Source organism: Cetorhinus maximus, chromosome 18 (genome assembly GCF_964194155.1).
Source record: "Cetorhinus maximus chromosome 18, sCetMax3.hap1.1, whole genome shotgun sequence".
NCBI lineage: Eukaryota > Metazoa > Chordata > Chondrichthyes > Lamniformes > Cetorhinidae > Cetorhinus > Cetorhinus maximus.
In genome coordinates, this window is record NC_135896.1 from 3,816,615 (window position 1) to 3,828,792 (window position 12,178).

The 12,178-nt window shown below is 46.8% G+C and overlaps 1 protein-coding gene across 1 annotated transcript in view; it reads left to right on the top strand.

Moving 5' to 3' along the window:
• The first annotated feature begins 8,634 nt into the window (after nt 1–8,634).
• LOC144692891 (putative G-protein coupled receptor 132) overlaps nt 8,635–12,178 on the top strand; it is a 105,696-nt gene continuing 102,152 nt past the window's right edge. The window contains exon 1 of the mRNA XM_078561990.1: nt 8,635–8,887. The gene's annotated coding sequence lies outside the window, so the exon portion shown is untranslated. The remainder of the gene's footprint in view (nt 8,888–12,178) is intronic.

Consider the following 12,178-nt stretch of genomic DNA (forward strand, 5'->3'; position numbering starts at 1 on the left):
GTCTTGACAGGGGGGATGTGGAGAGGATGTTTCCTCTTGTGGGAGAATCTAGAACTAGGGGTCACTGTTTAAAAATAAGGGGCCTCCCATTTAGGACGGAGATGAGGAATTTTTTTCTCTCCGATGGTTGAGAGACTTTGGAACTCTCTTCCTCAAAAGGTGGTTGAGGTAGAGTCCTTGAATATCCTTAAGACAGAGGTAGATAGATTCTTGATAAGCAAAGGGGTGAAAGGTTATGGGGGGTAGGCAGGAATGTGAGGTTAAAATCAGATCAGCCATGATCTTATTGAATGGTGGAACAGGCTCGAGGGGCCGAGTGGTCTACTCCTGCTCCTAGTTAGTATCTCTGTATGTTCGTATGTAACTGTGGCTTGGTGATGTCACTCTTGCCTCAGTGGGTCATGAGTTCAACTCCAGAGACTTGAGCGTGGAATCCAAGCTGACCCTTCAGTGCAGTACTGAGGGAGTGCAACACTGTCAGAAGTGCCATCTTCTGGGTGAGATGTTAAACCACGGCTCTGTCTGCCTTCTCAGGTGGAGGTAAAACATCCTATTGCTCTATATCGAAGAGGAGCAATGGAGTTATCTCTGGTGCCCAGATCAATATTTTTTAGCTAAGCAACAGCCAAAGCAGGTTATCTGGCCATTATCACATTGCTGTTTGTGGGACATTGACTGTTGCCTGCTGTTCGATTGCTGCCTGGCAGTCCAACTGTTGCCAGGTGTCTGACTGTTGCTGGACATCTGACTGTTGCTGGGTGTCCAACTATTGCCAGGTGTCTGGCTGTTGCTGGGTGTCCAACTGTTGTCAAATGTCTGACTGTTCCTAGATGTCTTTCTGTTGCTGAGTGTCCAATTGATGTCGGGGGTCTGACTGATGCCTGGCATCTGATTGTTGCCAGGTGTTTGACTGTTGCTGGCTGTCTTGACTGTTGCCAGGTGTCTGACTGCTGCTGGGAGTCTTGACCGCTGCCGGGTGTTTGACTGTTGCTGGGTGTCTTGACTGTTGTCGGGTGTCTGACTGTTGCTGGGAGTCTTGACTGTTGCCGGGTGTCTGACTGCTGCTGGGAGTCTTGACCGTTGCCGGGTGTTTGACTGTTGCCAGATGTCTTGACTGTTGACAGGTGTCTGACTGTTGTTGGGTGCCTGAGTGCTTGATGTTTGACTGTTGCTTTGAGTCTGACTGTTGCTGGGTGTCTGATTGTTGCCGGGAGTCTGTCCGTTGCCTGGTGTTTGACTGTTGCTGGGTGTCTGACTGTTGCCGGGAGTCTGTCTGTTGCCTGGTGTTTGTCTGTTGCTGGGTGTCTGATCAGCTACCTCAGTAATTGTGAACTGGGTGAGAGTGACACGTTGAGCTGTGAGGTTCTGGTAAGTTAGTCCTAAACACCAGCAGGTCGAATTTCTTCAGAATGTACAAAAGTAGAAGATGAAACGATCGGAGAATGGGACAACACAGAAAGAGGTCATTTGGCCCATCAAACCTATGTTGTCTCTTTGAAAGAGCTATCCAATTAGTCCCTCTACCTTTTCCCCTTCAAATCCATCTCCAATTCCCTCCTGAAAGTTACTATTGAATCTGCTTCCAGCACACGGGGGCCCAGTCTCAGGACAAGGGGCTGATCATTTAGGACTGAGATGAGGAGAAACTCCTTCCCTCAGTGGGTTGTGGATCTTTGGAATTCTCAGGGAATCAAGGGATACGGGGAGCGGGTCGGAAGGAGAAGTTGAAATCCAAGATCAGCCATGATCATATTGAATGGAGGAGTGGGCTCGATGGGCCGAGTGGTCTACTCCTGCTCCTATTTCTTGCGTTCTTGTGCTCACCAGCTTTCCAGGCAGAACCTTTCACATCGCAATGACTTGCTGTGTAAAAAATTATCCTCACACCCTCCCTAGTCCTTTTGTCAATTTATCTTCAACCTGTGCCCTCTGGTTATCGACCCTCCTGCCAATGGAAACAGCTTCTCCTTATTTATTCTATCGAAACTCGAAAAGACATGACACTGTCCTTCCATTGTGATACTCTGAGTGTGGTACTCAGTAGGTGTGAATACCGGGGAGATACATGGTGTGGGTTAGAATGGTCTGACTGAAGTGGGGGTTCGTTCTGCAGCCCCCACAGTGCTTTCACAGCCAATGACACAGAGTTACACAGTCCAGCAGAGAAACAGGCCATTCGGCCCCACTGGTCAATGCTGGGGTTTGTGCTCCACACAAACCTGCTCCCACTCAATGCCATCTCACCCTATCAGCATATCTTTCTATTTCTTCCTTCCTCATGGACTTTTCTCACTTCTTCTTTAATGTGTCTACGCTATTCCCCTCAACTACACCCAATGGTGGAGAGTTCCACATTCTCACTGTTGTCTGGGTAAAGAGCTTCCTCCTGAGTTCCCCATTACTGACTATCTTATGTCCATGACTCATAGTTTTCCACTCCTGCGCAAATAGAAACATTTTCACCACGTCTACCTTACCCTTCCATAATGGGAAGGACCTCGATCTTGTCACCCCTCAGTCTTCTCATTTCTAGGCAACAAAGTCCCAGCCTGTTCAGTCCTCACTGCGAGATTATAATCTCTCAGGTCTGATATCTTTTTTGCAAATCTTTTTGCACCCTCTCCAGGGCTGAATCCATTTCATAACTGTGGACAGTGCTCTGCGTGTGGTCTAATCAAGGTGTACGGAGATCAGAAAACCTTCTCAGTGCAGTGAATGTGGTCACTGAGATCCATCAAGAGGAGTCAATAAGTTGACAGTTCTGGGCGATCTCACAGCTCAGACCTGACGTCTTTCACTGTCTGGACTGGGAATATAGCAAGTGATTGGGACATACACAAGCGACTGACATGTCCCTAAAGGGCTGGATAGAGTCCCTGTTGATAGGTCATTCCAGTCTGGTGAGGACTGGGGGTCATGAGTTTAAACTATGGAAGAGTAGGAATCGACAGGATACTGGGTGTTTCCATGAATGTCCAGTTTGGCTGTGACAGACGGGTTTGATGTATTTTGGAGATGCATAGCCATAATTAATGAACAACACAAATCATAACCCCACCACCACCCCCCACACACCCCCAAAGGAGCAGAGAGAGGTGGAGAGGTTTAGGGAGGGAATTCAAGAGCTCAGAGCCCAGGTAGCTGGAGACAAGGCCGCCAACGGTGAAGCGATTAAACTTGGGGATGCTCAAGGGGACAGAAGTGGAGAAGCACAGGGATCTCAGAGGGTTGTGGGGTTGGAGGGGGAGATAGAGGGAAGGCTATGCTTTGTAACCTATCTATGTTGTGGATAATTCCATGCTTAAAGGCATCCTGACCAGGGCAAAGCTAATTCTTAACATAGACCCTGGGGGTTTCAACCTCTCAGCTCGAGGGAGGATGGTGTGAACATCGCCAGGAAGGTGTCGAGGTTAAGAACGAGAGAACTGCCCTGTAATTTCCCTATTGCCCCACAGGTCAGTGAGAAGGTTAGAGGCTGGAGGCTGTAGCCAGGGCTGTTTGGGGTGCTGGGGGGGTAGGGTGGGGGTGGAGTGGGTCGGTGATAATCGGGAAGGGGCTGGGCAAGGCAGGAGATTGAGCCTAGGAAGGGCTATGGAATGAGAGAGAGATGTTACAAAGGGCAGAGGTGGAGGGAGACTGAAGACATGCTCAACGAGATGGGGAAGGGAGAAGTGGGAAGCATTCCTGCTCCTCTTAGCCCCCAAGGAGTGCTGGGAAAGGTGCTCACCCTCTGGAAACAACAGCTCCCACCTCCCTTTCACTGCCGGGCTACCTAAGTGCTGGGGAAAGAAGGAAATTGCATTTATGTAGTGCCTTTCACAACCACAGAACATCCCAAAGTGGTTTACAGTCAATGAAGTACTTTTTGAAGTGCAGTCACTGTTTTAATGTGGGAAACACAGCAGCCAACTTGTGCACAGCAAGATCCCACAAAAAGTAACATGATAATGACCAGAAAATCTTCTTTTTCATTTATTCTTTAGTGGGATGTGGGCGTCGCTGGCAAGGCCAGTATTTGTTGCCCATCCTTAATTGCCCTTGGACTGAGTATCTCACTTGGCCATTTCAGGGGGCAGTTAAGAGTCAACCACATTGCTGTGGGTCTGGAGTCACATGTAGACCAGACCGGGTAAGGACAGCAGATTTCCTTCCCTAAAGGACATTAGTGAATCAGATGGGTTTTTTACGACAATCGGCAATGGTTTCATGGTCACCATTACTGAGGCGAGCTTTTTAATTCCAGATCTATTAATTGAATTTAAATTTCACCAGTAGCTGATGTGGGGCTTGAACCCCTGATCCACACGGCATTAGCCTGGGCCTCTGGATTACTGGACTAGTGATATTACCACCATCACACCACCATTCTTCCCTAGTGTGGGCTGAGTGATAAATATTATCCTCAGGCCACCTTGTAGTAAATGTAAGATTTAAATTGGGCTCTATGGGAGGCTGATCTAAGTGGGTCAATACAGCGTCCAAGATCTCTGCCCTGCTCTGATTCTGGCCTCTTGTACATCCCCGATTATAAGCGCTCCATCACTGGAAGCACGGCCTCCAGTTCCCTGGGTCCCAGGCTCTGGATTTCTCACCCTACACCTCTCCACCTACACTTCACTTTCCTCCTTTAACACACGGCTGAAAACCTACCTCTTTGATCAATCCTTTGGTCACCTGACCCAACATCGCTCTGCGTGACTCAGTGTCATACTGTGTTTTAGAATGTCCCTGTGAAGCCTCCTCAGGGCTGGTCGTTACATTAAAGGTGCTGAATTGCTGGAATGATGTGGATGTGGAGGAGGTCGCGGTGATCTGGCTACTTTCTCCTGCATTCACCTCACTGAGAAAAGAAGCAGAAGTCACTATCTGGGGGGGCGGTGAATCTGAAAACCAGCGATTACACCAGCTTTGTGCCTCCAGCCGTGGGTACGAACATATCAGCATATCAACATACAAACATATCAACATATCAACATACGAACATGTGGTTGGAGGGAGTAGCAGAGCAGCTGGATTGCTGGGGGTCGGAGTGCAGAAGCAGTGGCTGCTGATTGGAGGTAACGTGATACTGTTGCCAGGATACTGGCTTCCTACCCTCAGCATTGTCTGTCTGTTGGAGATTACTACAGGCAGGTGTGCCCTCAGGTAAAGACAGGGAAACTCTTTAATGCAAGTATTTGTTTAGAAATCACAGAGTGTGTAATTAGAAGGGGAACACTGGGAGGCTGGTGGGGGGGGAACGCTGGGGGGCTGGTGGGGGGAACACTGAGAGGATGGTGGTGGGGAACGCTGGGGGGCTGGTGGGGGGGGAACGCTGGGGGGCTGGTGGGGGGAACACTGAGAGGCTGGTGGGGGGAACACTGGGAGGCTGGTGGGGGGAACACTGGGAGGCTGGTGGGGGGAACACTGGGAGGCTGGTGGGGGTACACAGTGTTGTAATATGGTTTTTTTTAGCCGTCTCAATGATGAGATCATGAGACTTGTATATTTAAACATGAGCCCTTTTTAGTTAACCTTAACTATTCACAGATCTTAGGTTACTGTCATGCACAGTGCTGTTACCTTCACGCAGGCTGATTCCAGAGTGTTCTCTCTAGATTGTTCTCTCAGTCTATTACCATGTGACTCTATACATCATACCATGGGTGGGGCTATTCTCCAGTCCCACATTAACCCTTGCTCTGCTGAGCACCTTTACATTACAATGGCATGCAGGCACATCATCCAACATCCCCCTTTCTTCTCCAAAGAAAACTATCCTCTCTTCCAACAGAGTATTACAATACAACCTTTCCCTTCTAGCCCTTCTCCCCCATCTCAAGTTTCTGACCTTATAAATTCAGATGGTCTTGAGGCTTGACAGGTCTTCTACATCTCAGTCTGTCACATTTGGAGGAATGGTCACAGTACTCTGTGTTTCTGGTACTTGTCTAGCGGCATTTGATTTGCTTTTTGGGCTCCTTCCTTTTGCGTTTCTCTTTATTAACAACTCGTATTTTTTTTGGAGTTCTGAAGAAGAGTCAAACGGACTCGAAACGTTAACTCTGTTTCTCTCTCCACAGATACTACCAGACCTGCTGAGTTTTTACAGCATTTTCTATTTTTATTTTGGATTTCCAGCATCTGCTGTATTTTGCTTTCATGAATCACAAAAGATTAATATGTAGGTACATCAAGTGATTAGTGTACGGTTTTGGTGTCCTTATTTAAGAAAGGCTATAATAGCAATAGAAGCGGTTCAGGGAAGGTTCACCTGACTAATTCCTGGGATTGGGGTGGGGAGGGTTATTTTATGAGGAAAGGTTGGACAGACTGGGTCTGTACCCATTGGAGTTTAGGAGATTGAGGGGTGATCTTATTGAAACATAAGATCCTGAGGGGACTTGACAAGGTGGACACTGAAAGGATGTTTCCCCCTGTGGGAGAGACTAGAACTAGGTAGGGGGGGACACAGTTTAAAAATAAGGGGTCATCCATTTAAGACAGAGATGAGGAGAATTTTTTTTCTCTCAGAGGGTCGTAAATCTTTGGAACTCTCTTCCCCAGAGAGCGTTGGAGGCAGGGTCACTGAATATTTGGAAGGTGGAGGAGATATACTCTTCACTAACAAGGGAGTCAAAGGTTATCGGGATTAAGCAAGAAAGTGGAGTTGAGGCGACAATCAGATCAACCATGATCTTATTGAGTGATGAGGGGCCGAATGGCCTACTCCTGCTCCTAGTTCACATGTTTGTATAAGCTGTTGTTTTGTGTCCCTCCTCTCCACAGGAAGGCAATCATACTCCATGAAACTCATAACCATGCAAATGGCAAAAAGCTAACATACAAGTTCAACAGGTAATAGGGAAGGCAAATGGAATGTTGGCCTTTATTTCAAAGGGAATGGAGTATAAAAATAGGGAAGTCTTGCTAAAACTATACAAGGCACTAGTTAGACCACATCTAGTGAACAGTTTTGATCCCCTTATCTAAGGAAAGATATACTGGCATTGGAGGCAGTCCAGAGAAGATTCACTAGGTTGATCCCGGGTATGGAGGGATTTTCTTATGAGGAGAGGTTGAGTAGGTTGGGCCTGTACTCATTGGAGTTTAGAAGAATGAGAGGTGACCTTATTGAAACATATAAGGTTCTTAGGGGGCTTGACAGGGTAGATGCTGAGGGGTTGTTTCCCCTTGTGGGAGAGTCTAGGACCAGAGGGCATAATCTCAGAGTGAGGGGTCATCCATTTAAGACAGAGATGAGGAGGAATTTCTTCTCTCAGACGATAGTGAATCTGTGGAATTCTTTACCGCAGAGGGCTGTAGAGACTGGGTCGTTAAGTATATTCAAGGCTGAGATAGACAAATTTTTAATCAGTAAAGGAATCAAGGGTTATGGGGAAAAGGCAGGAAAGCGGAGTTGAGGATTATCAGATCAGCCATGATCTCATTGAATGGCGGAGCAGATTCGATGGGCCAAATGGCCTACTTCTGCCCCTACGTCTTATGGTCTTATGACAACCAGTGCTGGCTTGTGTTTTTTTTTTAAATTTTAAACTTTCCCTTCCCTCCATTTTGGGAATGGGAGAGGTCATTATTATCAAGCTGATTAACTCTGTTTCTCTCTCCACAAGGTTGCCTGACCTGCTCAGTGCTTTTCCAGCATTTTCTCTTCTGCTTCTGTTTCAGATTTCCAGCGTCCACAATATGGTTTCTTGTAGTAATTATGGTTTTGTTAAGTGTTGGACTGTACCTTTAGGGATAGTCCTGTGATGTAAGATCACATGATCTGTCTAAACCAATGTGTTAGCAGCGTGGGCTTCCTCCACAGTCAGCGTGGAGATAGAGATGGAGTTGAAAGCACATGTGTAGTTTTTGCTGGCTGTATTGTAAATAAACCTAATGTTTCCGCTTAGAAAGTTGTCTGCAGGTCAACTCTATTACAAACGGGCGACAAGGCCAGACCACAACACTACTTCTGTTACAGAATTGACAGGGACTTTCGGAGATTGAAATTCATCAGGTTCTAGGATCGAATCCTCTTTCTGTTCTGTTCACCGTGTAACTGTGCTCGGTACACGTCACTCTTCCCCAGTTAAACACTTCTGAAGAAAATAGATGTTTCGGGTGCCCCAGAAGCACAGCCAAGTTTCTTGCACCGCATTTTGCAAAGTCCTCTTGTAGTGATTCAGAGGTCCAGGGGAGAAACGCAATGTGTGAAATTCACACGATCTAAAACGTTTTGTATTAGTAACACTCCCCTGGCATGGGGCCAGCAGTTTAATCATAGTCCAACTGCACGCAATCTCATTGCAACAACTAGCCGGGGCTGATGGTTTTTATTTGGGTAAAAAAAAACCAATTTTCATTGAATTTAACAGGAAATCACCCAGCTTGTGAAATGCATAAAATGACTTCTTGTGTCCGTACAGTTCCTTATACATAACCTTAGGACATCCCAAAGTGTTTCACTGCCAATGCAGCTGACTAGTTTAAAGATTAAACTCAAACCAATCACATAACTGCCTCAGTCTGAGCAGCACATGTCTGGGAAATAGATTTTAAAAAAGTTGTGCCCAAAACGAAGACATTTCCTGCCCTCATTTTAACCCAGTGAGAACTGAAATAACAGCTTTACAGTCGGACGTGGAAATTCATTATTGGAGAGACAGCGGGAGAGAGGGGGTAACATCCAGAGAATGACACAGAGAAGGGCATAGCGAGAGAGAGAGAGAAAGAGAGCAAGAGAGAAGGAGACTCACGGAAAGACTAGGGGGAGAGAGAGAGAGAGAGGAAGAGAGGGAGAGAGCGAGAGAGGCACACAAAGAATAGGAGAGAGAGAGAGATTGAGAAAAAGACACAGCTTATCGATTCAAACAGATTGTTACTACTCACTTGCTTCGTGGAGGTAAGATTCATAATCTTTAAACAAATCTACTTTATTGGCTGTGAAGTGCTTTTGGGCAACCTGAGGTTGCGAGAGAAGGTTTAGAAATACAAGATCTTCATTTTTTTTTTTGTTTCATGTTTACTGTTTTGCTGTTAAATTAATGAGAACAGCTTCATGATTTAAGCTAAAATGATGTGCCAGTGCTTATAACTTCGCCAGGAATGGTTGAACGAGTTTAGATCAACCTACAGTTTTTATGCAAAGCTCATGATAGCAGAAGAAGTGATTAAAATCATAAAGGATGCAAATATATTAGAACAGACAGTGAACGGGAGAGAGATGACAACCTGAGTGATGACCTGTCCCACTTTAATTCGTGGCTAAATGATCAATCAGCTCTCGCTATATAGATGGAGCCCATGGACATTCACTGACCATGGGATATCCTAGGCACACTCCAAGCACATAAGAAATGGGAACTGCTTTAGGCCATTCAGCCCCTTTGGGCCTGTTCTGCCATTCAACACGGCTGATCTTTTATCTCATCTCCACCCTCCCACGGTATTGCCATATACCCCGGGTGGGATTTTCTGGTCCTGCCAAAAGTCAATGGACTTTTGATTGTGCTGCCGAATCTCAAATACCCAAATTCTATCAATCTCTGTCTTGAGCATACTCAATGACTGAGCATCCACAACCTTCTGGGGCTAGAGAATTCCAAAAATTCTCCACCCTCTGAGTGAAGAGATTTCTCCTCATCTCAGTCCTAAGTGATTGGCCTCTTTTACTGAGACTGTTCTAGGCTCCCAGCCAGAGGAAATAACCTCTTAGCATTCACCCAGTCAAGTCCATAAGAATTTGCAAATTTACAGGGATAGATCAGTATGGTTTCCACTGAGATAGGGAGAGAAAGAGACTATGGAGGAAGATTACATGCCATTGATGGTCACCATGGAGGGCTGGTAGACACTGGGAGGTATAACGGAACCAGACAGTACAGTGCCCATTTTCAACACAGAGGACAAGACATGAACAAAAAAAATATACAGGTCCCATTAATCTAATTTCAAGCCCCTGTAAAAGAATGGGATGAATTATCAGAGTAGTGGGGAGAAATGGGTCGACACTAGCCTTGTGAACAGGAGTCAGCTTGGGCTGAGAAGGGAAAGACCTTTCTCCACATCTTTGAGGAAGTGGGAAAGTCCAGTAACTTGGCTAACGATGAATTAGCTGTCGTGCTGGCTCAGGTGACTCTCAGAATTGGATAAGAAAGTTACTGAAAGTTAGAAAACAAGAGCATTTTACAAAGTAAAATGCACAGTGGCAGCAGTGTGTGTACCATCTACAAGATGCACTCCAGGAACTCACCAAGGCTCCTTTGACAGCATCTTCCAAACCCACGATCACTACCATCTAGAAGGACAAGGGCAGCAGATAGATGGGAATACCACCACCTGGAAGTTCCCCTCTAAGTCACTCACCATCCTGACTTGGAAATATATCGCCGTTCCTTCACTGACGCTGGGTCAAAATCCTGGAACTCCCTCCCTAACAGCACTGTGGGTGTACCTACACCACATGGACTGCAGCGGTTCAAGAAGGCAGCTCACCACCGCCTTCTCAAGGGCAACTAGGGATGGGCAATAAATGCTGGGCCCAGCCAGCGACGCCCACATCCCGAGAATGAATTTTTTAAAATTACAAAAGAGGAGGGGAAAACCCTGAGATGTGGAGGGGGTGGAGGAAGCGAGGCAAGGGGAGAATCTTGTTATCTTATTATCTTAGTTTCAGTAAGTTGGAAATACTCACGCTTTAGATTCCAAAGGTGCCAGAGTTTCATCGAGTATATTTCTTGCATCTCTCCAAGTGGCTGGTGGACTGATGGACTCATATACTGTCATTCAGCATCTAACTGCAATGCAACAGTAAATTGTGGCTCTCGGAAGCACATTCTCATAACAATTAATTCCCATTTCTTTACAAATAATATAACATCCCTCTTCCTTGAAAAAAATATATTATGGCCCAGATCTTCCGGTCTCCAGACCATCAGAGACCTGAAGTATCCCGGAAGATGTGCTACAGGATCCCTTGGAAGTCCCAATGCACTGACGCTGTGAAACTGCCCGGGAAGTTTGAACTTCCGATGGGCAATTCTCCTACTCCCCAGGACCCTCCGAAAAAGTCTCTTACTCTGAGTTACAGTTGGAGACCTCAAACAGTTCCGACTTACTTACCTGAATAGTTACCCAGGGAATGTTAGAAAAATTGTAGCCTATTTCCTGGGTAAATATGTCACAGCACGTCCCTGCACCCCATCATTCACACTGACACCCTCCTCTCAACCCCTGCCCCCCGATTCCATCCCGACCTGACCCGAGTAGCTCCCACCACCCAACCCCCCCTCCAAGAACCCCTGAGCCCTCGTCTCCACCTTGAACCCCCAAACACCCCCATGACCTAACATGACTAACCCCACTACTCAACTCCCCCATCTGACCTGACCACACCCCCACCGACACCCTTCTGGGCCTGACCTGACTAGCCCCCATCACCCCACTCCCCACCTGACGCCTTGACTCCCTCCCACTCGACCCTGTTCAGCTCCCGACCTGACAACCCCTCCCCACCTGACCCGACTACCCACTCACCCTCCTGCCGCCCTCCCCACCTCACTCATCTATCACCCTACCCAGCTGGCACCTTATCACTTACCTCACCCACCCTACCCCCTTACCCACCTACCCCTTACCAACCCTACCCCCTTACCCCCTCACCTCATGCACTCTACTCCCTTGCCCACTTACCTTCTCTCCATGGCTTTTCAAAGAAGCTTTGGGACATTTAGACTCTTTAATTACCAGAATACAGCAGCTAGTGTCTTAAGGGGGCGTGACTTGTCTTCCTCGATGGTCCAGTGCTACAAAGAAACAGTTCCATTTCAGGTATGCTCCACATTTCTGGAGAAGCTGGGATTGGAAGACCTGCCCATAGATGTGGAACTCTGACATGGCTCAGAAGAGTAGGAGGGGAGTGGCAATCCAACAATGATTGGCACTCCTCAGAAGATTCGGGTCAATGCCTTTATATCAATATACCTGCTCCAATAGAAACATAGAAACACAGAAAATAGAAGCAGGAGTAGGTCATTCGGCCCTTCGAGCCTGTTCCACCATTCAGTATGATCATGGCTGATCCTCTATCTCAATGCCATACTCCTGCTCTCTCCCCATACCCCTTGATGTCTTTAGAGTCCAGAAATCTAGCTATTTCCTTCTTAAATATATTCAGTGGTAGAGAATTCCATAG